At 31.8% G+C, this 23,011-nt stretch overlaps 1 long non-coding RNA gene across 1 annotated transcript; it reads right to left on the reverse strand.

Annotated features, from left to right (window-relative positions):
* Window positions 1–1,826: 1,826 nt before the first annotated feature.
* On the reverse strand, window positions 1,827–4,558 carry LOC132723146 (uncharacterized). The gene is made up of 3 exons (XR_009624704.1): window positions 4,276–4,558; window positions 3,105–3,223; window positions 1,827–2,109 (listed from the first exon to the last, which is right to left on the reverse strand). It is a non-coding gene; the product is annotated as an uncharacterized LOC132723146 (long non-coding RNA).
* Between the last annotated feature and the right edge of the window lie 18,453 nt (window positions 4,559–23,011).

Consider the following 23,011-nt stretch of genomic DNA (forward strand, 5'->3'; position numbering starts at 1 on the left):
GTGTTATGTTAAAAATAGTTAAATGTTTTGTTATTTTAATGTTATGTTATAATGTTAAGTTATATTATAATGTTATGTTATCTTATAATGTTATGTTATCTTATAATGTTATATTATGTTATGTATCATGTATGATTCTACTTTTCTTTAATCATTATGCCCTAAGAATGCTTTTACTTTTATTTCTAAAAAGATTTTAAATATTGGTGTCTTGTTTTAGCTTCCAAATAGTTACTCATTGGTTAATTACCTAAACTATCAAAGGCAAAAGTAATCACGTTTCTTGGGAATAATGTGCGTTAATTTCAAAGGTTTGAAAAATAATATATAAATAAATCTCATATCTAAAACTTTGCGTTGATATATTTTAGAGAGAATTGATGGAGACAAACTTGATGAATATAATGACAGATTGAGGGGGTTTGCTGCGAAACTTAATCTATCCTGTCAGTCTCCTGAGATACTTGGTGCGTATTAGCTTTTATATTTTTGTTGTTGTTGTTTTTGATGTTGTTATTTTATTTAACTATTTATTTATTTTTATCTTTTTTTTATTTATTTTTTTTTTTGGGGGGGGGGGGGTCTTGATTTTTTAATGAGATATATGTTTTGTTTTTGGACTATATATTTTTTGGCATTGAAGCTAAATCGGTTTTAACATTTTAACCATTTTGGTGTCTTTTCCAATTCGGTCATTATGTTTTGTTGTGCACTTTTCAAATTGAAAGTTTATACTAACATTTTCTCTGTATGAATAAGTATATGGTATATGTGCTTGCAATAAATTTGTAAATTTGGTTTAGAACCTTATGTGTATTGCAAATATTCGTCTAAAATCTTTCATCCAACTTAAAAATGGCACTTTCTTAGTTAAAGAAGAATTGCACAAAAATTAAACCAAAATACAGGTTGCTAAAACTGTGAAATAAATAATGACAATTCATTTTCTATATTATAAATGGCGGGATTGTTTCGTTTTGCTTACTTATTTTGAAATTTATTCTTCAAATTGATTCTATTAATACATATGTATTTGTCTGAGTTGATCTATGCATTTTACCACCCAAGAAATACTGTTTTCATTCGATAGTATTTGTTTCAGTTTTCTTGACTTTACATTTATCACAATAATTTTTATTACCCTTCTCCCTGTTCATTTAGATGATTTAAAAATAAATCATTGCTATTTCAAATTGAACCTCGAAATAGGATTCCCTTTAGGGTACCCCTTCACCGCAAAATGACTTCACCGTAACCTAACGAGAAAGGGAATAATACAAATACAACGTATGATACATAAATTACACATGACATGAACATATACAAGTAAAATGGTTTCCTGCGGAGATCATTTTTAATGATATAAAGATATTTCATTTAACTATTTTCAACATTTTTTTTTTTTTTTTTTTTGGGGGGGGGGGGGGGTAAATAAACTTTGTATCAGGAATATAGTTAACAATAATCGATCAATATAGAAGAAGGTCTTTGGAAAGTGGTGACCGTTGAAGACCGGAGAAGGCCGAAGATAAAAACAATTCTTTCTTTTTAAGAAAATGATTAAATAGGCCTACCATTTTATGAATAATTCCGAGCAAAAATAAATAAAGTAAACATACAAGTTTACGCAGAAAATATCTCTATTTATTATGGCAGATGCCACTACGAATATTTCAATTTTGTAGATTTTCAGTATTTGTAAAATTTGAGATAGATTTTAAAGAAACATTGAAAATTTTCAAACACATCATTCAAGTTTTTGCAACCAAAACGGTAAAATAATTATAGAAAATTAGAAATATCACGTTATAGTTTATTGTTCTTAATTGGTGACGGCCTGGTGAATTTTCGTGTTCTTTGTTCTATAGTAAATCAGTCACATTTGAGGCTTAATTCTGGATTCCACTGTTCTTGATGAATTATATACTGTCTTCAACTTTAAACATCAACACTATTCAAGTCAAATGAGGCCCAAAATATAATAGGTTAGCCATCTACTTTTTTCAAAAATCTTCACTCTGTTGTAATACAGTTTAAATTCACCACTTTGAAAACTCCTGACTGCTGGTGGGTGGTACATCTTTATTCCTTCCGCCAACAAATGAGTTCCTGGAGAATACACAAAAAACAACTTTTAAACACATTCATATAACACACAAAAACTACACACATGCAATAAATACACTTTAATTATGACCAATCTAACTAGAGATGACATAAATTGGGCCACTTCAAAAAATTTTAAAGAACTACTTTCTAGACTACAACGGGTTGGGTTCTAATTCCGTACCGGGTTGAGACCTAAATGAATCCAAAAATTTAAGTTAAGCCAAAATTTATACTCATTTCCTAGTAATTTAGTGTTATACAAGTACATTCATATAGGTTTGACATGTCTCTAACAAATTACATTAATGCAGTACAATTTCTTAAATATAAAAATTCATGCGAAAAAAATCAGCCTCGGCCAATAGAATTTTACGCAAAAATTTATATCACAAATTCTGTCATATCTTTTTGATTTTGCCAATGGATTTTCTTCAAATAAAGTTTGATGTTACCGGCTAATGTCATTTAGTTATTTTTATGAAAGAATAAGCCCGTATTGCTTTAAAAATTGCAATATAAACTCCATTTATTTTAATGAGAGCATGAAATTTTGGGTTAAAATACAAGTAATCACAATTAAATGTGTTTTTTTTTCATAACTTTTTCCTTCAACATTGCAATAAAACTTACTGATTATGATTTTTACCTATATACCATGGTAAATAAAGTAAAGTACCAAGATATATACCCTATATTGTTTGCTTAAGATATCAATAAAGACAAACAGAGGTAATCTTAAGTTTAGAAAAGAGGTTACTATATCGCCATGGGCTATGTCTTCTGACAAAGTAAGATTAGCCAACTCTCACACAAATAAGGCTAAAAAAATGATGGCACATACTGTCTCCCACTTTAAATCATTGAGAAGTGTTAAAATAGTCAAAATTAGAGAAATTTTCTCCTGATATACATCAAAATATCTACCAAATATTGCCCGAGCATTGGGAGTCGTTGCCGTCAATAGCTGAAGTTTCAAACTAGACATAAGTTATTACCTTCTCAACTTGTCCTGACAAATCTGCTGCCAAACTGAGCTGAAAGAGTTCTTCCATAGATCTTAACCAGTATAAGGTAAGGTCCTGTACTCAAACCCCGGCTTTGGTAACTGCATGGTCTGAAAAAATATGCAACACTAGTACATGTCGAAGGAAATTATAAGAGGCATTTATGCTGTTATTCTGATATCCAAAAAAGAAAGAAAATAATTTCTTAATTAATCAATGGCTTGATTTGCTAATTCACACAGGAAGGCTTAAATATTGTGTGCTTAAAAATGCATGCCTGCATGGCAATAACGTTTTAGATATTATAAACCTAACCTATTTTAACTGCTGTAGCAGCTGCTACAACAACAACAACAACAACAACAATCACATCAACAGTGGTATTCTAGATGAGCCAATTATCCATAAACTCACTGTTTAATGACTAGAAAATCTTTTGTGTGTGTATATATTAGCAAATACATTCTGCAGCACAGCAAAACATCAAGTTTCACTACACTGAAAATGCCTATATTTCCAACATGTAAATCACATTTGTCCTGTTCAATTGTCAGTTCTGCTTCATTGAAATACAAGACAATAGTGAATATTTACAATCTGATTACTACAGCATCAATACTTTGCTGAAACATCAGTGCATATAATGCGTGGTCCATATGAGCAATAGGCTACTATGGTGCTTGTTCGAATCCCATGGCCGGTGCTTCTTGGGCCCCTAAGACCTCTGGAATGAGCTTGCCAATCACTTTTTTGCCAATGTAACCAGCCTGAAAACATGCACTCCCCAATTTCTTGCAATGCATGGTTTATCCATAATTTAAGATGCATTTCTCTAAAAATTATCATTTTCCATATAAATCTTATAAAAATAAGCTATAGATCTAGTAAATTGCTAAATACAGGGTGCAAAAATAAAATTTATCAATTTATTAACTGCTTTAAACAAAATTTTAATTTCATTTTTTAATTTTAAATGTATTTTTACAGTTTTAATTCAATAAAATGTGGTTAATCCTTCATGCAAAAGCTCTGTACCCTTCATCTGCACCTACTGATACAGTAGCAGACATCTACATTTCAAGAAGAGATAACAATAACAACATCTGTCCCAATTTAAAATGTCAAAATTAAAAATTTGAAATAAAATTAAAAATTTTCAAACCTGTCAGTTATCCTTTATTTTCCTGATTTCTATGCATAAACACAACACTGATGCAAAGTTTCATCCATATCCATCAACTAGTTCCCATTTTTCAAATTTCTCCTCTTGGTGACGGCCTGGTGAATTTTCGTGTTCTTTGTTCTATAGTAAATCAGTCACATTTGAGGCTTAATTCTGGATTTCACTGTTCTTGATGAATTATATACTGTCTTCAACTTTAAACATCAACACTATTTAAGTCAAATGAGGCCCAAAATATAATAGGTTAGCCATCTACTTTTTTCAGAAATCTTCACTCTGTTGTAATACAGTTTAAAGTCACCACTTTGAAAACTCCTGACTGCTGGTGGGTGGTACATCTTTAATCCTTCCGCCAACAAATGAGTTCCTGGAGAATACACAAAAAACAACTTTTAAACACATCATATAACACACAAAAACTACACACATGCAATAAATACACTTTAATTATGACCAATCTAACTAGAGATGACTTAAATTGGGCCACTTCAAAATTTTAAAGAACTACTTTCTAGACTACAACGGGTTGGGTCTAAGGGGGCAGGGGACCTAAAAATGAAAAATTTTGTATTTTAGTGTGACCAGAAACACAATTCCAAATATTTCAAAATCTGTTTCACAGGCAGATAACCAGTTGCACAGCATTATTCAATGATATATGACATACATTGAAGAAAATAATAGTTTGCATGCATTGCTCCTTCAAAAAATGACTGACAGCAATTTATATTTACCCCCCACCCAGCCAAAATCACACCAAAAATATACCAATATGGGCAATCTTCATGAAGGTGCAGCATACTCCAGAATCCGCCCGATTCCTTTAAAAATATCAGTAACACGCAGTGCAAGCTATGGCATTTTTCAAAAATGACAAATAAAGTGTCTGTCATACGTTTAGATTTTTCACAAAATTTATCTGAAATTTCTTACTTGTTTTGGCGCCAACTGTCAAAGCTTGATTTTTAACTTTTTTCACCTCCATTTCGGAGAGTCAGAAATACATACAAAGCTACCAAAATGCTTAGTTTCGGGTAAAAACCCAAAAATATATCTCATTTCCTACACACAAACAAGAAAGAATTACAATGACAAGGAAATATCAGAAGTTATCAGTACCTTCAAAACACCATGTCTGAGTTATTAAAAAATTTGACCGGGGCCATCATTCGAATATGTCCCCTGCCCCCTAATTCCGTACCGGGTTGAGACCAATTAGGTGTAGTTCGGACTAATTCCCTAGAGGTAAATCCGTAACGTATCGGCAAACGGTATTTAGCTAGGTTTTCGAAAAGGTCACTTAACCAATCATTAACGGTTTACAGATCACATGCTCCTCCATGTACCGAAACAGGTCACGTGCTCCTCCATGCCTCAAAAGTTAAACGCGTACCAATACCCTGCGGTCTCCAGACCGCAGGGAATAATTTCAAAATAATGGTTTATGTAATGTGAGAATGTTTAATGAGGTAAGACATTACTTAAACATAAAAGCACAAATATATTATTTCACAGCTCACAACAGACAAGACAAGAAAGAAAACAAATATCGAACAGTTTGAAAAAGTATAACTAAACAAACAAAACCAAATACGGTAGAAAAAAGGACTCACAATATTTATATGGAAAAATAGAGTATGTGTTTGAGGAAAAACAGTAATATTTTCAATAACTGCTATATTGAAAACAAAAAAGAAATGAAATAGTTGCGTTAAAATTCAGATCAAAATCTGTAGTAAAATAAAGTTTAACAATATATTATTCCCAAATATCTCCCAAGTTTTTGGGAAAACATATTGTTTTGCCTTTGCCGCCTGTCTGTCCCTACGTCCGTCGCATTAAACTTATCCGGCCTTCACATGTCAAACTACATGTGTACTGGTTAGATTTCAACCAAACTTTACAGGTGTGATCAGTGATCCCTAGTTGTGCACATCACCGGCACGTTCTGCATCGCTGTACAAAATGGCCGCCAGAGTTTGAACTAAAATAATCTTGTCCGGCTTTCAAAAGTCAAACTTCTGGTGGGATTTCAACCAAACTTTACAGGAGTGATCCGTACCATCCCTAGTTGTGAACATCGCCAGCACGTTCCGCTTCGCTGCACAAAATGGCTGCCAGAAAATTTTGTCCGGCTTTCACAGGTGAACCTACTGGTGGGATTTCTATTTTTATTGAAATCCTACTAGTAGCTTGACATGTGAAAGGTGGGCAAGATTTTTCTATTTATAGCTCTGGTGGCCATTCAAAGTTTTTGGATACAGATGTTTTTGTGGCAAAAGCCCTTCTAGTTTAATCTTTTTTTGGTCTTTAGTTTCATGACAACATACTAACACGTTAAAGGTTTTTATGGAAGATCATTAAGTGTTTGAAATTATTTTTTGTCCAATAGAATAGCAGTATTTCAAATGAATCGTAACACAATTACCTTTAAATACCTATCGAACAAGTTCATAACTCACACCGTGTATAAGATTACATGCATGACAGAGTATAGCCAGAAACCGCTGATATACGACATACTTGTACATGTTAACTAATATGTTTGATAACATTTGATTTAATCTTTTTATAAACATTCAAAGTACATTATACGCAAATTAAAACACTAAAATAGATCGATTGACATTCGTATTTTTTCACATACATATTTTGCAAAATATCTTTAAAATCGTCTTCTTACGGCTCGGTCAATGATGTCCGACCTAGACAAACAGTGCCAGTGCAATTTGCTTTATAATTCGATCTTTGTCCGGATTGTACATTTTTTGAAAACAGAAATAATTTCTGACTCGAATCACTTTATTACGTGAAAATTGGATGAAAATTAACATAGATCTAGGACTTCGGGCTAAAAGTAAGGTCGGATGATAGATACGCCATGGAACCTTTGTACATTTTCTTTATCTATAGTACACCTTAAAATTGTATATTCAGCAAAACAGAAGTGTGCCAATAACGCAGGAATTATGCAAAGTAACGCAGAATTGTACAATTTTGTGGCTTAAACGAGCCCCGCGATAAGTAAATGGACCAATATTTTTTACTCTACACCAAATTCGATGAAATGAATTATCGCATACGGTTGCCGCCAAATATTTTTATGAAACTGTTTATTTTTCAAGATCATTCGTGAAAATGACGACCTGACTAGCGTATTGATGGTGATTTTAAGTTTCGTTGATATCTTTAAATACAATAACGAAAATATTACTTTATGACTTTTTATATTCGGTGTAACTGAGACATTTTCCAATCTACTCGTGTCGTATTACATTAAAATTTAGCAGATAAAACGTAATTGAGACCATTTTTACGAGGTAAAACCGAATTCGTCAATTAAGCACTGAAGCAACGGCGGTTATCTCATTAAAGTAGCTAAATCTTATTTTACCAGCTTTCTTCTATTGTAGCTCATCAAATGTCTTAAGTATGCAGAATGAAAAAAATAATGTTTTAAATGTGTTAAATGAACATATCTATTAGACGAAAACACAAAAGTCACCTTCAAAACGGTAATCAGGTTATCTTTCTCACGAATGATATAAAGAAGTAAACATAATCCTGAAAAAAAATTGGTATGCTGGTTAAAGAATAATGTCGTAGCAGCAATGTGCGCTTATTCATTGATATTTTCCATTTCAGTATGATTTTTTTCATATAATGCTAAAGAACATCACGCATCCATAATTTAAAGACAATCTGGCGTCAATTCGTAATGACTTCATCCTAAGTATGCAACTCGTTCATAAAGGCACAAGAATGACGTCATTTTAAAATATGACAAATAAGATCACCAAGGAAAGGCGGCGGTCAATGAACTAAGTATATGTTAGTGTTCACAGAAATTAGAAACTTCGACGGGAGCGATAGCGACAGCAGAATGTTTCATTTCTGTAGAACAGCTACGGATGAATACTAACATTCTTAGTGTCAAACTTTATTTTGCCTCATTATTATTCACTTTATTACGTTACTATGCGGTTGAAAAATAGAAGTCGACTATGAACAAAATTCGATATAGTCTCGAGTTTTGTTCTTCTGCACATATTTACAGCGTTTTCATTGGATGACAAATAAAGTTGGACACTAACATGGATGGGGATTCGAGAATGATTAATCGAGCTCCGACGATACAATCCAGTCTGACGCGTTAAGTTCAAATTGTTGAAAACTTGATAAAAATAATTCTTAAACAATAACTGAAAGGTGAAACATTTTTTTCTTATTATTTCCTTTGTCTAATGTTTTTTATACTTTAAGCGACAACAGGGTGCGAAATAGAACATAACTGGCAGCGGTGTCATCTCCGCTTGAAAAAAGCGTAGTGATGTCTTAGAACATTGGTCTGAGCGGTGTTTATTGGCTATTCTAACCACGCCTGGTAAATGATAGAGGTACCTCTTTTCGAGGTATATGGTAAATCGCTCTATTGCTACTTGTCGCTAAAATCAAGTGTGAAGAGTTTATTTTTCACGTGACTTAATTCCGTCAACTGCCCCGTCTCCGGACCATTCTATGTGTAAACAAATGCATATAATCGCTTGTCTAAAGTCAAAACATGTGACACAGTGGTTATTTTTAGAATTGTGTTAAAGGGGAAGCAGCAAAATTCAGTAAAGTCGCACTGGTATTCAGCGCAGTGGTTTTGTCGTTGTATTCCTTTATTCGCTGTGTATCTTTTTTAACGCGAGAGTAAATTTGAAAATACGTGTTAAGCAATTGAAATTACAACGATCTGGCAAATACGGTCCCTACGCTGATGCAGTTTTGTCAAATGCTAAACAATACCCCTTTTAATAGATGGCTGAATTCGATATATCATCATTTCCTATGCTTTTTAGTCTGGTTTCATGTTATGAAGTCTGAAAAAGCTACCTCATTATAGGTAATCAACAGATGAGCAGTCCATTATTTGTTTGCGGAGATAAGAAAATATTATTCGTCAAATGGACAAAAATGTAAATAAAAAGAATTCTTGCAATAAATCGAAAAAAAGAAAATGGGTACCAAAATGGTTAGCATAATCAGAATCAAAATCGCATTTAACGCAAAATACTGACAAGAAAGGGAAGACTTGTGTAAAGGCATTTGGAGTAGTAAAACTAGAAGTAAGGACATCTTCTTTGCAAAAGAAATTAAATTCAAATCTAGTCCGATTGCTTAACATGACTCGTTTTTGTTCAAAAAGTGATCGTGGTATCAGAATTTTGAGGATGCTCGCGCATGGTATGACCCCCTTGTAAAAGTCGAATTAAAACTTACGTGTCAGACTGGATTGTATTGTGTTTACATCAGTGCTCGATTAATTATCCTTGTAAGTTTAAAATGAAGTCATTCTAGCACCTTTATGAAAGAGTTGTATACTAAGGATGATGTCATTACGTTGCTTACTAATTGGCGCCGATTTTTATGGTGGCTGAGTTGTGTCATTCGTGTTTCGCCCCGCGACCCCGCAAAATAAAATATGCCGAGAATTAACAAGTTACAATGGCGGGGCGCGTAGCGAAAACATGCTAATTAGCTGAGGCGCTAACCAGCGTGTTTTCGCTTCGCGACCCCGCCGTTTTATTTCTTAAACTTGCTTTGCGTCCCGCGGGGCGAAGTTTTGTTTATTTAACTTCGCTCCAATAACAAGCGTGTTTTCGCCCTGCGTCCCGCCATTCTATTTTGTTAATTCTCGCTTTTGCTTGGCGGGGTCGCGGGGCGAAAACACGAATAGCACAAATCAGCCACCTTAGATTTGCCATACACATTTTATTTTATGACCTTATATGGATCAAACCTTGGATGATATGGTACGTAAGATATTATTTTAGCATGGTATGAAAAGAAAACATTGTATGAACGGAAAATATCAATAAAATGCTTCATTATTGTGGTCTTAAAAATTTGTTAAATATATTATCGGGGGAGAAGAGTAAAAAAAGCCGCATATACATGTAGTCCCTATAACCAGTGTTTATTGGCAGTTTAACACCGTTCTTTTTTTCCTTCTTTGTGTGTAGTGACAAATTCACGAGGATTGTTAGAATTCGTAATTAATCCATACAATTTGTGATTCATTAAAATGTGTTAACTATTTCTATTCTATTTCTATTGACAATATTTTTTTGATTCAGCAGTGCGCAGTTTAACAGACCATGTAGAGCAAATAAAGGTATTACATTTTTCTATACACACTTAATATTATCTAACAATGCGAACTGTTTAACGGAAATCTAGCAGATAATTTTATTACAATCCTTCGATCATTTTACTGATTTCTAGAACAAGTAAATTCAAACTGCAGAAGAAAAAGTATGATAAATACAAAAATCTTTATGCTTATATAATATTCTATGTTTTAAAGTTACATCTTTGCTTCTCAACAACCAAAATTTTTACCTATTAATATATATGTCAATGTAATTGTATCATTTTAGCTAATATTTTGAATTTTAGATGTTTATTGAATCACCTTTTAATTAGTTTAAATAAAAAAGTTTACGTTTAAAATGAATCTTTCTATTTTTTTCCATTGTCAGGTTTCAACCGAAAAGCATGAAATGGAAACAAAACATTTGCACAAAGTGGAGTTAGTTGAAAAACATCCCGATTTAATTCAAGATTCAGCCATGCTCAAAAACTTATGAATATAATTCGACTATAAACTAGAACTTTGATAGTGACACTATATTTGTTTGTGCCGAGAACATAATTGTTCACTTTATATAAATATTTGTTGTCTTTTTTCTCTTCGAAAAAATCTATATAAAACCATCTAAATAATTCACTTAAATTAAATCTATAATTATTCTTTTGTAATAAAAGCTGCTTGGAGTGATCTCTCAATATTATCATATTATATTTAAAATAGAATTTTTCGTATTCTACTCCTCTAGGCAACAATGTTATAAAAAAATTCATTCAAATTAGATATTAATCTGATTTGCTTTTTAGATCACCTGAGATTGCTCAGGGTGACCTTTTAGAATCGTTAAATGTCCGTCGTCCGTCCACATTTTTTCGTTAACACTATAGTGGTCACATTTGTGCCTTAATCAACACTGTTTTGATCCAAATATCCTGCAAATTGTTCTGAAAGTTTGTTTCTATATTTCGAGGTTTGAATATGGGTCACCTTGGGTCAAAACCTAGGTCACACTGCCCAAATATGGAAAACCATTGTTAACAATCTAGTGATCGCATTTTTGACTCAATCACCATCAAACTTTGTCAGGATGCTTATCTATGTAATTGCTCGGATGAGTTTTACATGGGTCATCTCGGATGAAAAAATAGGTCACAGGAGCTAAAAATAGAAAATTTGTTCACACTCCAGTGGCTACTGTTTTGATCCAAATATCCTGGAAATTGGTCTGAGAGTTTGTTTTGATGATTTCTAGGTCAAGTTCAAATATGGGCCCCCTGGGGTCGAAAACTAGGCCACACTGCTCAAATATGGAAAAACCTTGTTAACAGTCTAGTGGTCACATTTTTTACTCAACTGTCATGAAACTTGATCAGGATGCTTGTCTAGGTAATTGCTCGGATGAGTTCGATGGGTCAGGTGAGCGATCTAAGGCCATCTTGGCCCAATTGTTTTCTGTATCATTCTAACCAAATATGTGCATATTTTTTCCATGTGTGGAAAAGAATTTACATAAGTCACATTGACTTGTTTTCCAATCAACGAAATTTATCAGTGTGTTTGTATATGCTTAATGGATATATTTATATTGACAAAATGACATAAATATTGTAAATACTTGTACATTTTAGGCGTCAGAAAAGTTCTAGCAATAGTGGTGTATACAATACCATTTACATTTATATATAAACAGATAAAATAATAAAATATTGGTTGAACATTTGTGATACAAATAATATTATTTTAAACAAGATATATTATAACAATGTTTAAATGGTTTAAAAATTGGACATACAATGTAAGCATCTTACTAGAAAAATATGTTTTTGCAGAAAGGTAATTTTGAAATCAAATGACATTGATATAAAGTCATTTTAGTACAGTTTAAACAAAGAGTTTTGGATTGATTTAAACAAAAATGTCAAGCAGATTATAACAACAATAATGTTTTTAAGAAAATCTTTATATTCATCTAAAACATATTTAAATTTTGAAAATTATTTAATTACTATCAAATTTGAAAATATATATTTTACGCGTTTAAGAATTTTTTCCCGTAATCAGGTAGATATTGGTAGATCTAGAACAGAATAGAAAAACGGAAAAGATTATTTCAATAATGTCAATGCTCTGAGGTCGAAGACGAGTATCATTTTATTCTTATATACAGTGCTTACCATGATTTAAGAATGTCATTTTTATCATAGACATAGTATGTATAAATTCATAGATATATATTTAAGTCAAACAACAGTTCTAAACAATCTTAGCCGATTTATTTATTTAGCCAATATGAAAAGAAATGATTTATTGAATTTATATCCTACATTATAACAATGTTCATTATATTCACTGCTAGATACCTTATTAGTGAAAAATTGCTATTATTCAACTACATTTGAATCTTAATTCATACTTATTAGAGTATATTCTCATGATTGTATCAATTAAAACATTTATTTTTGTTGCATTTAATACCAACCGTGACAAAATGTTTTATATGTGTTACTAGTAGTTTTGCTGTTTAACAAGATGTATGTAAATGTATAAGTTAAATAAAATTTTCTTCTTCTCCTTTTTCGTATAATACAGTCCCATAATATACCAGTGTCGAATCCATCCCAATACCATTTACATTAAGTGCGCTAAGAATCTCTTACCGGCCTCTCCTATCTCAAAAAGAATTCCCTCGAAACTTGAGCCAATTTAGTCTCTTTTAAAGAATCTTTTATAACGTGCCAACAGCCGAATAACTTACCAGGCACATATTTTATGTTTTATAGTTAGTGACTGAAACCGAGAATATCAACAATATCTTAAGCAATATCCTACAAAGGCTGAAATAACGTCGTTAACCCGCGAACCTTTGATTCACATTTTAGGTCTGCTTGTACTTAAGTCGTCCACAATCACTTCTTTACCGTTGCGTATCTTTTTGTCACCGGAAACAAATCGTCATTTGATTGCAATATCCACATTATTCTGAAAACTTGTCTGTGTATGTCATGAGCACAACATTAATTAGCTGAGGATTGTTCAAATTTACTGGCGCTAAAATGTTTCTTATGAAAAACATTAAGTTTGATAAAAAGAAAAAGAGATATCATGACAAAATTTGATATGTGCATTGAAAACATATTTATCTAATATCATACGTAATGTTATTACGTTCTAGATTGAAATTTTGGGAAAAGTGAAGTTTAGAAAATATGATACGGAAATATACAATTTTCAAAGTGCCCCTTGTATCATTTTTTTCGATGTTTCAAAGGTGAATATTTTACGGAAAGGGAACGCATGAGTGCAACAAATGTATCAAACAATGCAGACTTACTTAAATTGACACATTGTGAAGCATCATGATAAAAGAACATCAAATGTTTTAGAGATCGACCCAGTCCGAGATCTTTTTTATTATATCTCGCAATAAAGTTATCGAAATTTGAACAAAATTTATCAACTTGACCATGACTTTCCAAAGTCCCGATAGAGCTCCTTTTAATTCATTTTACATGTTGAATCTTCAGATTTAAATCTTTAATTCGATTGTGTGCTCAAATTTTGGTTGTGAAGTGTGGGGTTTTCTTATGGCACCGGATATTGAAAAAATACATGTTTATTCTGAACTTCGTAAACTAGAAACGAACTGTTTGATAAAGGCACATTTTTGAACAAAAAAATCATATTTTACCAGTTGTCTGAAATGTTAATCACAGAGTTGCACTATTCAGACTAAAATATCCGCTCTGCTTATTATGTAATGAACGCAATTTTTCACTGATCAATAATTTTAGTATATTGTCATTCAATGAGTGGAGCGATCATGTCCCCTTACAATTGAAAATATAATGCAACAATATACCTGATAAAGATATTATATTTACAGAAATGATATACAAATGGAATGATGTATATAAACAACAGTTTAGATCAGGAGTAATTGCTAATTTACCATTATTTAATAATATTGTTAATGATTTAGACAATAACAGTCGACAGTCTGTCAATAATGCACTTAATAGTTTTACAGATGTATTGCGAAATGTTAGTGACCCATTATTTTCAAGAACATGTCAGTTTAAAAATGTTCATTGTTTTGAAGAAGAAAGTTGTTAAGCATGCTGATTGGTTTGATGTAGAATGTAGGAATGCACGGAATAAGTATTTAGAATCTTTAAGGTTGTTTAATATCTCAAAGACAGATTATTTTAGAATAAGGTTGTGTGAAAATAAGTCATTTTATAAAAGTATTGTTAGAAAAAAGAAAAGCTTACATTACAGAAAGAAAATGTCTGAGATAGAAAATTTAAAGAAAGATTTTTGGAAATATTTTAAAAAGAAATCGAACAATTTTGGAAAAAATATTACAGTTGAACAATTTAAAGAATATTTTTCTAATATAAGTAACGACTTATTTGCTTGTTGCAACGAGGAGGCTAATCAGTTTTTTCATAATAATGATTTTATGAAGTCAAATGAAATTTTCCCAGAAATAGATCAACCAATTACAGTTTGTGAAATTTTAACTGCTGTAAAATCACTAAAGCGTAACAAAGCGTATGGTAGCGACTGCTTATTAAACGAGTGTTTTATTGAAAGTATAGATATTTTATCGGCTCATATCTGTGATTTATTTAATGGTATTTTAGATTCGGGTTATTTCCCCGAGAAATGGACAGAGGGTATTATAATCCCTTTACATAAAAAGGTTGTCACGATGACTTAAATAATTACAGAGGTATTACTCTTGTTAGTTGTATGTCAAAATTGTTCACTGTTATTAATAATCGAATTGAGAAATTTTGTAACGAACATAACACTATTTCGGATGCACAATTCGGATTCCGTAAAGGAAGGTCTACTGCAGATGCTTTATTTGTACTTATGTCATTAATTGAAAAATATTTAAATGAAAATAAAAGGTTATATGTTATATTTGTTGATATGATGAAGTGTTTTGATTCTAGTGATAGAAATGGTTTATGGTAAAAAATTTATAATTTTGGAATACAGGGTAAACTATTAAGAATTGTTCGTGATATGTACCAGAAAATTAAGTCTTGTGTTAAACTTTGTTCAAGTTATTCTGAATATTTCCAATATGCTGTTGGTCTTCGTCAAGGGGAGGTAATGTCCCCTCTACTGTTTTCAATTTTTGTAGAAGACATCGAATTGTATCTTCAAAACAATCCCGACTCAGGTTTAATACTAGATGATATTGTTTTAATACTTTTACTTTTTACAGATGATATGGCAATTATAGGCAAAATCCCTGAGGAAATACAGGAACTATTAGATCTTTTGTATTTATATTGTAACAACCGTGGCCTTAAAGTAAATACAACAAAAACTAAAATAGTGGTATTTAGAAAAAGAGGTCGTGTTTTAGCAACTGAGCAATGGAACTATAATGGTCAAAATATTGAAGTAGTTAATGATTTTAGTTATCTTGGGACAGTTTTTAATTATACGGGCAATTTTACATTAAATCAGGAATATCTTAGTGGTAAAGCTTTGAAGGCAATGAATGTACTTCTTTGTAAATTGAAAGAATTTGACCTTTCTCCCAGAACATTATGTCAGTTATTTGACTCATTTGTTTCATCGATATTAAATTATTCACGTGAAATCTGGGGATGTACTAAGTCTAAAGAGCTAGAAAGAATACATTTAAAATTTTGTAAAAGGTTATTAAGAGTTCAACCTAACACCTGTAATGCTAGTGTATACGGCGAGCTGGGAAGATATCCCTTATATATTCATAGGTTTGTAAGGATAATAAAATACTGGTTAAAAATTGTAGAAACTGATAACATAATCCTTAAAGACAGTATATAATCAAGCTTTAGATGATAGCAACAATGGTCATAAAAACTGGGTTCCAAATGTAAAAAAGCTTTTGAATGATTATGGATTTTCATATGTATTTGATAATGTTAATATTATTGATAAAAAAATTTTTTATTTGAATTTAGAAGTCGCGTTATTGATTCTTTTAAACAGGAATGGTATGCCTCCATAGATAATAGTTCTGTATTGTATATGTACAAAAATGTTAAATGTAGTTTCGAGTATGAACTTTATTTGGATATCTTGCCAAGATGTTTTAGATTTTACTTCTGTAGATTAAGAATGAGTAGTTTGTCTTTGAGAATACAAACTGGCAGATGTTCTAGAAATAGAATTGTTAGAGAGGAAAGGTATTGTTTATGTTGTAATGCCTCAGACATTGAAGATGAATTTCATTTTGTTTGTATATGTCGTTGTTATGCAGAGTTAAGAAAAAATATTTGAAAATTAAATATACCAGAAACCCATCAGTTTATAATTTTTTACAATTATTGAACTCAAATAGTAAATATGAATTAATTCAGTTATCCAAATTTGTTAAAGAAGCACTTGCTTTGAGAAACACACTGTTAAATGTTGAGCGTTAAACATCATTATTGCTATGTCTTTACTTTTTTAATTTGTAGTATACATATTTATTATTTCATTCTCTTGTTACTAGATAAATTAAGATTAAGAATTTTGAAAATGTCATGATTGCTATTACCATTATATTGACGTTATGCATGTAAATATTATTGTATTACAGATGATGTACAATGTACAAATCTTAATAAAGAATCTGTTCTGTTCTGTTCTGTTCTTATAGACGAGGGGAGGCTTACAGATATCTGCAGGAGATAGAATTTGCACTAAATGTAATATGAGTTGTATTGAAAACAATATCACTTTTACTAGTTTGTCCTTTTTACAGAGAAAGAAGCAACGCATATTCTCTGAAATTTTATTGTCACTGGCCTAATTTAAATAATTTTTAAATATTATCGCATTTTAAACAAAACCTCAAGTTTTGTAAATTTAGCTTACGTTTAGAGAAATATGTAATAATATTGAATTATCATCATTCTAACTGGGTTTATATATTGTAATAGCTTGTTAATAACTTTCTATATTCCTTATTATTTCTTATTATTACACTTTATTTCTCATTTTCATAGATTTTAAACATAATAAAAATAATTATAGTGTCTATACAATCACATTCATTACATGTTATATAATAATTCAAACATAGTTAATATATGTCATGGTTTAAACATATGTTATGCGCATAAATTTATGATATGCATAATAATATATACATATTTAAAAAAAATAATACAAAAATAAACACATGTGCCTATTTTGTAACAAAAGTGCTGAGTTTATTATATGATTTATGGTCTAGAATTCCTTTTAAAATTAGTGCTTTTACGAAATGAAAACATAAACACTATAAATTGATTAACATCTTAAGTACTCCACTAATTATATTCTTATTATAGGGTTAACTCACGTTTTTTGTGTGATAACGTCTGCAGTGTCCTGAGAAACGTTTGGTGCCCGCTCCAACAGTTCCTAGGGATTCTGCAGACTTTATAACACGAAAATAAAACGTGCGTTGAAGCTATTATAGCATAAAATTTCAAACCAGATTCATGATGTATATTTATTACAAAAAAAATACATGAAGCCCTTGTTGAAAAAGTTTGCGCTTGTACGGTATTTATCCAACTCAACATGTTTACGTATGCGTTTTATTTTTGTAGGGGCAATAGTTTGGGTCTGAGCCAAACGAAATGTTGAATTTTAATTGATTTAATAAAGCTTAACATTGAAGATTTATAAACTCAAGAACAAAACTCTACCCATGACAAAACATGATCGCCAGAAATTTCGGAAATGATTTCAGATTGACGGTATGATTAGGGACATTTAAACAACAGAACCGTTGTTTTTTTTAGCTCACCTGAGCTAGCTCAGGGTGAGCTTTTAGGATTGTTGAATTTCCGTCGTCCGCCGGTCGTCATCCGTCCACACACTCTAGCGGTCACATTTTGCCTCAATCATCATCAAACTTGGTCAGGATGCTTGTCTAGGTAATTGTTTGAATGAGTTCTAACATGGGTCATCTCGAATGAAAAACTAGGTCACAGCAGCTAAAAATAGAAAAATCTTGTTAACACTCTAGTGGCTACTTTTTATCCAAATATCCTGGAATTTGGTCTGAAAGTTTGTTTTGATGATTTCTAGGTAAATTTTGAATATAGGTCATCTGGGTTCAAAAACTAGGTCACACTGCCCAACGATTGAAAAACCTTGTAAACACTCTTGAAGACACTTTTTTTATTCAACTGTCATAAAACTTTGTCAGGATGCTTGTCTAGGTAATTGCTCGGATGAGTTCGAACATGGGCTACCTCGGATGAAAAACTAGGTCACAGGAGCTAAAAATAGAAAAATATTGTTAACACTCTAGTGGCTACTGTTTTGATCCAAATATCCTGAAAATTAGTCTGAAAGTTTGTTTTGATGATTTCTAGGTCAAGTACGAATATGGGTCACCTGGGTCAAAAACAATGTCACACCTCCAAAATATGGAAAGTCCTTGTTAACACTCTAGTGGTTACATTTTTGACTGAATTGTCATGAAACTTTTTAAGGATGCTTGTCTAGGTAATTGCTCGAATGAGTTTGAACATGGGTCAACAGGAGCTAAAAATAGAAAAATCTTGTAAACACTCTAGTGGCTACTGTTTTGATCCAAATATCCTGGAAATTCGTCTGAAATGTTGTTTTGATTAAGACTAGGTCAAGTTAAAATATGGGTCACATCGGCTCAAAAACTAGGTCACACAGCTCAAATATGGAAAATCCTTGTTAACACTGTACTGGTCACATTTTTGACTCACCTATCATGAAACTTGGTCACAATGCTTGTCTGATGAGTTCGATGGGTCAGGTGAGCGATCTGGAGCCATATTGGCCCTCTTTTTTCCAGTTTATAAAAAAAGGTGGCACTACTGTAATCGTTATTCATTCTCACAAAGAAATATAAAGAGAATTTGTCATTATGAATAAGAACAAAACAACATTTTCTTATTTTTATTTTGTGTTATCATGTTTTATAAGTTAATTGGAGAGTAAAACTGAATGACATATATTTGTTTACATTGACAACTATCCGTTTCTTAGAAAGGGCGACGACTGAGATTAGCGGCAATGTCTATACGCCGTATTTCCGACATAGCTAATTGGTTGCTGCATCTACAATGTCATTCAAAACAAGAATGCATGACTATTTTTGCAATATACTAAATCATTTTATTATTATAATTACCATTATTAATATTTATATATATATTTTAATAAAATTATATTGATGTAATAAGTTTGATCTTTCATTGTTGTAAGATGAACATTCTAAGCATTTATATGTGTCAATATATCACTTGCTTGAACGTTACATTTTAAGCACATCTGTATTTTCAAGTACGATTCACTTGCCCATAATTTGGCAATGTATATACACAAAGTTAACTCCTGAGCATTAAGTGATATTTCGTAGATTATAGCCGGTTTAAGGTCATGATGTAATCTTCTGAAACAAACAATGTCTTCATCATCATAAATATTTTTCTCCGGTCACAAACTGTAAACGATTTAACAGTTTTTTACTATAATTTTCCACATCAATTTAGAAACAAAACGACCACTTTTTGCATAGTTGTATAAGTAATCTGTTAAATTATATTTTCTTAGAATTCTAAATATGTCTGGTATGAATTCTCTCTCTGAATAGTGAAAATTCCATTTATAGACAGGTGTAATCTAATATCTAAAATTTGTCTTGCCAGTAGATGTGTTGGTGTTGTGCATAGATTTTCGAGAAAAGGTAATTTTCTTATGTAAACATTTGACTCCATTGATGGCAAACCAAGCCTATTAAGTGCGATGTCCGTTGTTTTTAATGAAATTTTGTAGACGTTTGGCACAGAATCTTACCAACTTTTTTACAGTATTTAAATCATTCAATGCCATGCTATTCCAAAGGGAAAACTATACTTTTTCCATCATTTGCTAGAATCGTTGATTTTTTTCAAAGTCTTTATTTCTTGAGTTCAATATTGAAAATAAGAAACCTCTGCCTTTTGAGCACCAAGTTTTGATTAAATTGGTGCATTTTAGTAATGGCACAACAACAATACCGACGTGGTGAGAACTTTATACTCGTTGTAGATTCGTTGACCCTATCCGATTCATGGGGGTATATGCGGGTCTCTTTTAAGGCTACATATAAAATGTTTGCTTTTTTCTCGATTAAAGGGGACCTCCATTCACATTAGTGCACTATTAAGCGATGCCTGTAGTGAATTTGCATCCGGGAAAATAAGAGTAATAACGCTTGCAATTGTAGGCACGGGACAGTTTAATTTTTCCACGAAACAACCTATTTTATTGTTTTCTAGTTCGTTCAGAAGATCATTTATGTAGATCAAATAGTAAAACTAGAAAACACTCCTCCCTGTCTTGTTCCTTGGTGCAATAAAACGCATCCGTGACAGTTCCATTCACATTTATCATACTCGTCCTTCCGCTGTAGCATTTCATAATTATTTTGTAGAGTTTTTGATGGTATGCCGATCTGCTTGAGTTTGTAAAGCAGTCCATTGTGCCAGACTGTATCAAATGCTGATGAAGTGTCTAATAGACCAACATGGTTTCTCTCAGGACAAATGAAGTTGTTAATGAACCAAGATACTTTTGATAATTATTTTGTATTATTTTTGAAAATTGTATTTGTGTATCACTTACCCATTTTTGCATCCTGTTCTTTTTAACTTTTTTCACTTTTTCAAACAGTTTATAAATAACTGGTAGAATTGACACTGGTCTATAAATAGTAACTTTCTTAGAGCATTTTCCATCTTTGAATGCAAGAATGATGATACCTTTTTTAAAAATCACTCGGTATGATTTTGTCCTTTATTATTAGAATAAAGAACCCCTATAATAGCTTGTACACACCAAACCCTAGATATTCTATACGTTCATTTACAATTTTATCGTGACCTCACAGTTATTGATTTTCAAAGATTCTATGGCAGTTCGAAGTTCATTCTCTAGCAAAGATTTTCCAAAGATACAGTCAAATTCAGAGGAACTATTCGAAAAATGAAATCGCTCATTTCAGCATCCACTTTATCTTTTAAATCTTCATCAAATGAATTACTTTCTGTTGGAAGAAATATGTGCTGATAATGTCTTTGATATCAATTTGGTTTTCTTGAACACTATTGTCATTAGATAGAATTCCTCGAACTATGTCTTGCTTCTTTTTACGTCATCGGTTAACTGAGCGCCCAAATAACTTAGAGTCTTACTCGGCATGTTCTTCGAGATCTTCATTAAGTCTGAGATAGCTTTTACTTGATCTTGTTTAAAATACTTTTTTACATTTTTATAGTTTGTAAAAGAAACACAACATCTTCCATGTGAAGTAAAATGGTTAAAAAATGATTCAATTTATCTGTTCATTTCTATTACTATAAGAGGGTTAATGCCCCTTTTTGCGTGTATTAACATCTTCAGAAGCATGAGGGCATATTTAAATTTCAAGTCCGCACAGTGTGGGATTTAAAAAGTAGGAGGGCTTCTGCAGACGTTTCTGCACAAAAAGATGCATTAATAAGCGCTATTCTTGGATAAAAATAAACGTCAAATCGGCCATTCCTCGTGTCCATGTTTTTATTTCGTACTAAGAATTACCATAGATTGTGCTTTGCTTTCAACGTGCTGGCATATCTATGATAGCGTTTGTATTAACAAAAGGAAAATTGCATGGATAGCATGTTTAAGTAATGCTAGTACTTACCCATATCTGCAAGGTCATCCTCGTCGCAATAAACGGATATGTCGAAATCTAAGGAGTCAGGTTCCGTTTTGCTTTTCAAATTTTCACACTTTAAGTCTGAGTCAATTTGTCATTTTCTCTGCCCTTTCTCTATTATTTCATAAGATGTTTTATTTACAATAACATATCTGACGTACAAACACACTGTCACTGAGTTAATATTACCTTTCTATAATAAGTAATAGCATACTTAACATTTGATATATATCGTTCCAAAACACCCTACAACAATAAAATTTTGTCGGGAGTATTGAATCCACATTATTTGATGAATCAAGTAGTATAAACAATTAAAATATGATAACATGATGATCAGGAGACTTGTACACCCTTAAATAGTTTACTTGTACAAAATATATCATAAAAAGATTTTATGAATTTAAGTATTGACTATATTTTCTTAATTAAGATTATTACAAAATAGTGGCATGATTACATGAAATTTCACATAATGCAAAAATAATAGAATTCATTTGAATGTACATGCATTGGGTGGACACCAGCAGGAAAATGACGATCTGATTATTTCGATTCTAACAAGATAAAATAAGGAAGATCACTAACCTTATTTTTTCAAGCGAAAATAAATTTCGGTGCCGGTTTTCGTATAACACTGTCCGATTTCGCACCCTTCGTATAGGTCAGAGTGCATATTTGGTGTTCTTCGTAAATAAAAAAGCTAAAAGGAGCGGAGCTTGCGAAGCGACTGTAGCTTTCTTATTTACGAAGAACATCCAATATGCACTCTAACCGGCTTAGTGCTCCGCCCACTTGCGTTTTATAATATAAAACGTCCAGTTTATATAAAATCTGTTCTATTAAGATTTAGTGCTCGCCAA

Source organism: Ruditapes philippinarum, unplaced genomic scaffold (genome assembly GCF_026571515.1).
Source record: "Ruditapes philippinarum isolate M1 unplaced genomic scaffold, ASM2657151v2 ctg4432_1_1_1_1, whole genome shotgun sequence".
Taxonomy (NCBI): domain Eukaryota; kingdom Metazoa; phylum Mollusca; class Bivalvia; order Venerida; family Veneridae; genus Ruditapes; species Ruditapes philippinarum.